The 7,750-nt window shown below is 42.9% G+C and overlaps 1 pseudogene; it reads left to right on the top strand.

Annotated features, from left to right (window-relative positions):
• Nucleotides 1-6,615: 6,615 nt before the first annotated feature.
• LOC100434112 (prostaglandin E synthase 3-like) lies at nucleotides 6,616-7,452 on the top strand (annotated as a pseudogene).
• The last annotated feature ends 298 nt before the right edge of the window (nucleotides 7,453-7,750 follow it).

Genomic DNA, 7,750 nt, shown 5'->3' with positions numbered 1-7,750 from the left:
ATAGCTGGTGCTTACGTAGCACATATGTGCCATGTGTATGCTAAGTAGATTACATAAATTAACTCAAAACACCCCTGAGAGGCATTGAACTACTAACATCCCCATTTTACAAATGAAATTTGGGTACAGGAGATTAAGCAACTTGTCTGAAGTTGCCACCAGCTGCTATGTGGTAGAACTGGGACCTGACCCCAGGCCCTCTGGCTGTAGAATCTGTGCACTGAAACGCTACTGCTTAACAAATATCAATTCATCCCTTGGCATTCCTATTTTTCCCTCAGACCCTCTCCCCTCCACCAATAGCATGTACACAGAAACCACTCTCCTCCAGTCAAATACCCAGTAAGAATAAATTTCTTGGTGTACTGATTCTAGCTGAGACCTTTACTAAACAGGCATCTTCCAAAGTTTATTTTTCCTAGCAAATTTTTTTTTTTTTTTTTTTGAGACAGAATATCACTCTGTCATTCAGGCTGGAGTGCAGTGGTGCAGTCATAGCTCACTACAGCCTCAAACTCCTGGGCTCAAGCGAGCCTCCCGCCTCAGTCACCTGAGTAGCTGGGACTACAGACACACACCATTATGCCAGGCTAATTTTTAAAATTTTTGTAGAGATGGGGTTCTCGCTTTGCGGCCCAGGCTAATCTCAAACTCCTGCGCTATTCTTCCACTTCAGCCTTCCAAAGTGCTGGGATTACAGGTGTGAGGCACTGTGCCCAACCTCAGTGCAATTTAAAAACAATTCTCTTGAGCGCCAAACATCATGCATTCAGCCATTAACATCTGCTTATAACTTGATTTATATGTCAGATTTCCTAGCTGTTTTCTTAGCACTCTAGTTAGTTATCATAAAAGGGCAGAAAAGTCCAAAATAGGGGCCACTATGCAGAATGTACAAACTGTGGCAGGACTCTACAGTGGGGACTGATGGGAGGCAGCGGGAAGTGGCAATAAGGCACAGAGGAGGGGGAAGGCAGACAGGTGACAAAACAAACATCCCAGTTTATTTTCTACATGTGGCCAAGGGACCAGTTGCTGTTATGATGCTATGGCCAAACTTGATTTTTTATTACCCCAAGTCCCTGGGCATTAAAAATAAACAAGTCTGGCTGGGCACAGTGGCTCACGCCTGTAATCCCAGCACTTTGGGAGGCTGACGGGGATGGATCATGAGATCAGGAGTTCGAGACTAGCCTGGCCAAGATGGTGAAACCCCGTCTCTACTAAAAATACAAAAATTAGCCAGGTGTGGTGGCACATGCCTGTAATCCCAGCTACTCAGGAGGCAGGAGAATCACTTGAACCCAGGAGGTGGAGGTAGAAGTGAGTCGAGATCGCACCACTGCACTCCAGCCTGGGCAACAGAGCAAGACTCCGTCTCAAAACAAAAACAAAAACAAAAAAACCACAGAAAAAAACAAAAAGAAAACAAGTCTACTTGGTTCCTATCTTCCCCAGCCATCAAAATGCATCTTTCTCTTCCTAAGACAATTCCAAGGAATGCTTAAGTGAGAGTTCATAATTTCACATGTAATAATTCGCAAGCACCAGTCCAAATGGATCTCAGGTGCAGCTTCTATAAATGGTAAACTCTCAAGGCTTGCCAGCTAGAGGTGTGACCTGTAAGCAAACCGGTTATAAGAGCCATTCATTCTGTGAAAGATACTGCGCGATGACTTCTCTGAAAATATCCTATGGAATAAAAAGGGTTTTGTTTGTGCAGAAGCACAACTGACAATTGCATCCCAATAGAAACATTAAAGACAAAAAACTAATAGAGATGTGAAAGAATCAGAACTCTCCTGAGAGCCTGGTAAATCCAGGTGCATGCTCTCAGCTTGTGCTGTGGGGCCCAAGAAGAAAAACTGGGCAGTAACTCAGGTTGGCAGTTTTGCAGGGGGAGATGAGAGGCCTCTAGAGGGAGAGAAGCAGAGATGTGACCAGCAGAAGCATCCACATCTGTGCAGCAATTAAAACAGTTGGATGGGGTTGGGTGCAGTGGCTCACACCTGTAATCCCAGCACTTTGGGAGGCCAAGGCAGGCGGATCACATGAGGCCAAGAGTTCGAGAACAGCCTGGCCAACATAGCAAAACCTCATCTCTACTAAAAATACAAAAATTCGCTGGATGTGGTGGTGTGCACCTGTAATCACAGCTACTCAAGCTAACCAAGGCTAAGGCATAAGAATTGCTTGAACTCAGGAGATGGAGCTTGTGGTGAGCCAAGATCACGCCACTGTACTCCAGCCTGGGCAGCAGAGAAAGTCTCTGTCTCAAAAAACAAAACAAAACAAAAAAAAGCTGGACGGGAGTGAGCTGATGGCTATGTGGCAGGGTCCCCCTTTCTGCCAGGAACAGGTCATCATTTCATGACCTCTGCTTCCCTTTGATAGCTTTTATTCCTGTCCCTACAAACACTTCTACCTCTGCCTGGCATTCCAGGCATTCCTGCCTGCTGTTCAACAGGCCAGGATCGACAGACACTAAATCAACCTCATGACACCATTGCATTAACAGTGGGGCTCCTGAGATGAAATTAGGAGACAACGTTGTTTTCTCACTTGGCCATTCGAATCCATCTTTTGGGCTGGTTCTTCCTCTACTGTTCGGATAGAATCTAAGATGAATCACTTAGCTCTTAGTCACTGTCAAATAACAAAAAGTCTTCCGATGATGTCATTATTAAAAATTAGTCTCAGTTCAGTGATGAATATGTCCAGTCTAGTGCAATAAGTAAAACTGTAATCTTCATTAAAAGTTACAGTCTTCCCTCTCAGCTGAGGCCTGCACAGGAACAGGAGGCTTGTGGCTTCTCTTTCTCATTTCTGGCCTTCCACTCCCACAACTGGACACCCCCTCACTTAGGTGCTTCTTGTTGCCAGGGACTGAATTCTCCAAAAATCCTCTTCAGCCATTCTAATTGATGCCAGACACTTTTATGCCTTTCATGTGGGCAATGAATTAAGAGTTGCAAAACTGGCTTTGACCCCCTAAATCATTGATTCACTCAACCAATTCATTAAAATATCCATTTGACTTTTTGATTTAATAATTATTTATTAAATATCTGCTGTATGCTGAACACTGTGCTAGATACCACAAGAAGACACACTCCCTACCATCCAAAAAATTTCCCTGTAGTTCAGATGAGAAAAGATGTACACAATTAGACCACAAGACCATGTATGCTAAGGGCCCTGTTGTTCATGAGGACAGTAAGTGCTACAATAAATCAGCGAGGGAAACTGTCCTTTCCATTGGGGAGTATTGGAGATGACTTTACGAAGAAGTAGGATTTGGTTTTTTGTTTTTGTTTTGTTTTGTTTTGTTTTTTTGAGATGGTGTCTTGCTCTGTCACCCAGGCTGGAGTGCAGTGGCTTGATCTCGGCTCGCTGCAACCTCCACCTCCAGGATTCAAGTGATGCTCCTGCCTCAGCCTTCTGAGTAGCTGAGCTTATAGGCACCCACCACCACACCCGGCTAATTTTTGTATTTATAGTAGAGATGGGGTTTCGCCCTGTTGGCCGGACTGGTCTCGAAATCCTGACCTCAGGTGATCCGCCCACCTTGGCCTCCCAAAGTGCTGAGATTACAGAGGTGAGCAACTGTGCCCGGCCTGGAAGTGGGATTTGAACTTGAATCTTAAAGGCTGTGTAATAATAGCTCAATCGATGTTTTACATGCATATTATTACTTAATCTCTGTAACAACTTTATGAGGTAGGGACTATTATTATCTGCAGTTACACATAAGAAAATTAAAGCATAGCAATATCAAGTAATACATCCAAGTTCACATAAGTGGGAGGTGAAGTATCAGAGATTCACGTCTAGAGCAAGGGAGAATTTTCCAGAATGAGAGGTAGAGGCGGAAAGTGTTATAAACTGGGAAACAAAGGGAAGAAAGATACGGAATGGTCATGGTGTGGATTAACATGACATCCCATTTTGACATAAGGGAATAATCTCAGGAGGCCTGCTACTGCTTAATAGGCGGATGGAAGATGACTTGAAGAATTAGATGAGGCACTTTGGACTCAGTCATCTCCAAAGTGAGCAGCCATTAAGCACCTTTCACAAAAGAGCCCATCTGGTAGGTGCTGCTTCCATCTGTGTTCTCCCACTTCCCCTAGTGCTAACTGCATGAGATTTTCTTAAGCTCAACTCTGTCTTCATTTCACCTCTTTATTTCTTTATTTTGGCAGCAGGATTTGATTTGACAACTCCTATATGAGGAGAGTCTCTATCTGCACAGTTCATTTTTGTTACTTTCCTTTTCTGTAACTCAGATAAATAAAAATGCCCATCAAAAGTCTCCAGTAGGGGGCTGGGCGTGGTGGCTCACTCCTGTAATCCCAGCACTTTTGGGAGGCTGAGGCAGGTGGATCACTTGAGCCCAGGAGTTTGAGACTAGCCTGGCCAACATGGTGAAACCGTCTCTACTAAAAATACAAAAATTAGCCAGGCATGGTGGTGTGTCCCTGTAATCTCAGCTACTCAGGAGGCTTACGCAGGAGAATTGCTTGAAGCTGGGAGGCAGAGGTTACAGTGAGCCGAGATTGATAGCACCACTGCACTCCAGTCTGAGCAACAGAGCGAAGACTCTTTCTCAAAAAAAAAAAAACAAAAAACTGCTTGAGTTTAATCTTTTAGTGTGTTTGGGGGCTGGGTGCAAAAAGGAAGATGTCTGAGAGAGGAGGAAGAGTAGTCAATATTAAGGGATAAAATAGCTGGATGACCTGGAGGGATAGAGCTGTCAAAATGGAAGAAAATTTCATTTATGTGCTCAGGAAAGACAGTCTCTTATGATTTTCAGTGGGCCTTAGGAAATGTAATCTAAACTACCATTTAGCCACAAGGATGCCTTTTTATTTATTTTTTAAATTGCAAATTGCCTGTTGCTATGTTTGTTGATTCATAGAGTGATGTCCTTATACAATGATGAAAACTAATGGTTTTTCTTCAAAAATCAACTTCAAAGTGCTGCTCCTTCATCTCTCCTGTGTGACCATTTCCCCTCCAAGCCAATGTCTACCCACATATGCTTTTCATCCTGAAAAATAGTCAAATGCATCACTAAGATTTGGGTATCTAATAATTCCCCCCAACTCCGATGTATTTGACTAGACTCCCTGACTACTACTTTTCTTTTTTTCTAAATTACAAACGAACAAAACAACAAACAACAAGTGTGAGACAGCTGGAGAGAGAATGAGTTAAAACTTCAAAACTCGAGTGTGCAGGCTGTTCCTGGGTCTGGCCCTGTCATTGTAATTCCTGTAGGGGTTCCTGTAACTTCTCCTGTGAGTGAAGTACGAGAGAATTCCGAAAGCATTAGACATAAAATACTTGATATTTTTCCATGTGGTTTTCACCACTTCTCAGAGTAGGTATGGTCTCAAATTTTGGATTCTTTCTTCAGGTTTTTTTTTTTTAATAACTTTTGAAACCCTGTTTGTGATTTCTAAAAAGAGCAGCATATGTTTCAAGGAAAAAAGGAAAAAAAAAAGTACATGAGAGGCCAATCTAGGAGATTTACAGTGAGGTGCTGATGAGTTCTGTAAAAGTTGTGTTCAGTTCTGTTTCATCTGTGAGTTCCTGTACTTTTTTCTTTTTGTAATCACAATTATCCTGTAGCCACATGATAGGAAATGCTGTTATAGATGAAAACAAAGACAGGCGGCATCTGGGCCACAGATTAGATTATAATGAAATTCTTTGTGGTTGACAAGAGAAAAATAATGGGTAATACAAAACTATGATCATATTTTTCATGCATTAGATACCTATAAATGGCATGTACTGAATATAAGCTGTTGCTGTGAAACTTTAAATGTTTAAGATTTAAAAAATGAACAAATCAGAGCTTATCATTTCAAGTCTCAATTTTGTGCTTTTCCCACAGAAATATACTCTAGGTTTCCAGAAAGTTCTCTAGAATTTTTGTTAATGGACGTCCAAAAGGTACCTGAGTTACATGCCCTGGCTTCTTTTTTTTCTTTTGAGATGGAGTTTCATTCTTGTTGCCCTGGCTGGAGTGCAGTGGTGCTATCTCGGCTCACTGCAATCTCTGTCTCCCGGGTTCAAGGGATCCTCCTGCCTCAGCCTCACCAGTAGCTGGGATCACAGGCGCGCACCACCACGCCCGGCTAATCTTTGTATTTTTTGGTTGAGACGGGGGGTTTCACCATGTTGGCCAGGTTGTTCTCGAACTCCTGACCTGAAGTGATCCTCCCGCCTCGACTTTCCAAAGTGCTGGGATTATAGGCATGAGCCATCGTGCCTGGCCACCCTGGCTTCTTATTTCACGTTTATAAATAGGCGTGGCCCATTGAAGACTGCACAGATACGACTGTGTACCAGAAAGTATGACTGCAGAATTTTCTTTTCCAGAAACTGCAGTGGAGCCCTCCTGTGGCTAATTTAATCCAGCCAGTTTTCGCTGATCTAAGCAGAAAAGCATATAAAGCAGCTGTAGCTGCCGCCGTCGCCTGAGGGGAGCGAGAAGAGGCCGCGGCGATCAGGGAGAAAACGCGGAGTCGTCACCTGAGAGAAGTTGACTCCCTAGCAGCAGCCGCCGCCGGAGAGCCGCCCGCCCACCCGTTCGCCTGTCTCCCTGCCGCATTCACAATGCAGCCCGCTTCTGCAAAGTGGTACGATCGAAGGGACTGTCTTCACTGAATTCTGTATTGAAGACAATAAGGACGTTAACGTAAATTTTGAAAAATCCAAACTTACATTCAGTTGTCTTGGAGGAAGTGATAATTTTAAGCATTTAAATGAAATTGATCTTTTTTACTCTATTGATCCAAATGATTCCAAGCATAAAAGAATGGACAGATCAATTTTATGTTGTTTACGAAAAGGAGAATCTGGCCAGTCATGGCCAAGGTTAACGAAAGAAAGGGCAAAGCTTAATTGGCTTAGTGTGGACTTCAATCATTAGAAAGACTGGGAAGATGGTTCAGATGAAGACAAGTCTAATTTTGATTGTTTCTCCGAGATGATGAACAACATTGGTGGTGATGAGGATGTAGATTTACCAGAAGTAGATGAAGCAGATGATGATTCACAAGACAGTGATGATGAAAACATGCCAGATCTGGAGTAAGAAATATTTCATCACCTGGATTTTGAGAAAGAAAATCACTTCTCTGCAAGATTTCATAATTGAGAGAATTCCTGAGTTGATAGCCCTAAAGGCAGATGCTGTATTTGCCTACTTTAACCCATTTTTCAACCTGTTTGTTTTTTAAAAGCCTTCACTAAGGGTTTATATGTACCATTGTATGGGGCAATTTGAAGTCAGCTAAGGCAATAACCTTATGCATGAACATTTCCCAGACTTTCATGAAGCTGTTGAGGTCCTAGGCAATTGATGCAGCAGTTGTGATAAATAAAAATATCTTGCCTAAGTCTCCTTTTCTTCATAACATAATACTGACATGATAAGAAGCTCTCGGCTTAGGTAAAGAGAACAGAATTTTAGTTTACAGGGGAGAGAATGACATTACTCCCCATATCACAGGCAGTGCACACCCCCCTGTGATATTATTCGTAATATCCAGGGAGGGAGAGGATGACATTAGTCTCCATATCGCAGGGCACGTACATTCCCCTTGTGATATTGTTCGAAATATCCAGGGAGGGGGAGAGGATAATATTACTCCCCATATAGCAGGGGTGTGCACCCCCCTGTGATATTGTTCATAATATTCAGGGAGGGGGAAGATGATATTACTCCCAATAT

This window comes from Pongo abelii, chromosome 3 (assembly GCF_028885655.2).
Source record: "Pongo abelii isolate AG06213 chromosome 3, NHGRI_mPonAbe1-v2.0_pri, whole genome shotgun sequence".
Classification (NCBI taxonomy): Eukaryota; Metazoa; Chordata; class Mammalia; order Primates; family Hominidae; genus Pongo; species Pongo abelii.
This window is presented reverse-complemented; position numbering and strand designations above follow the sequence as displayed.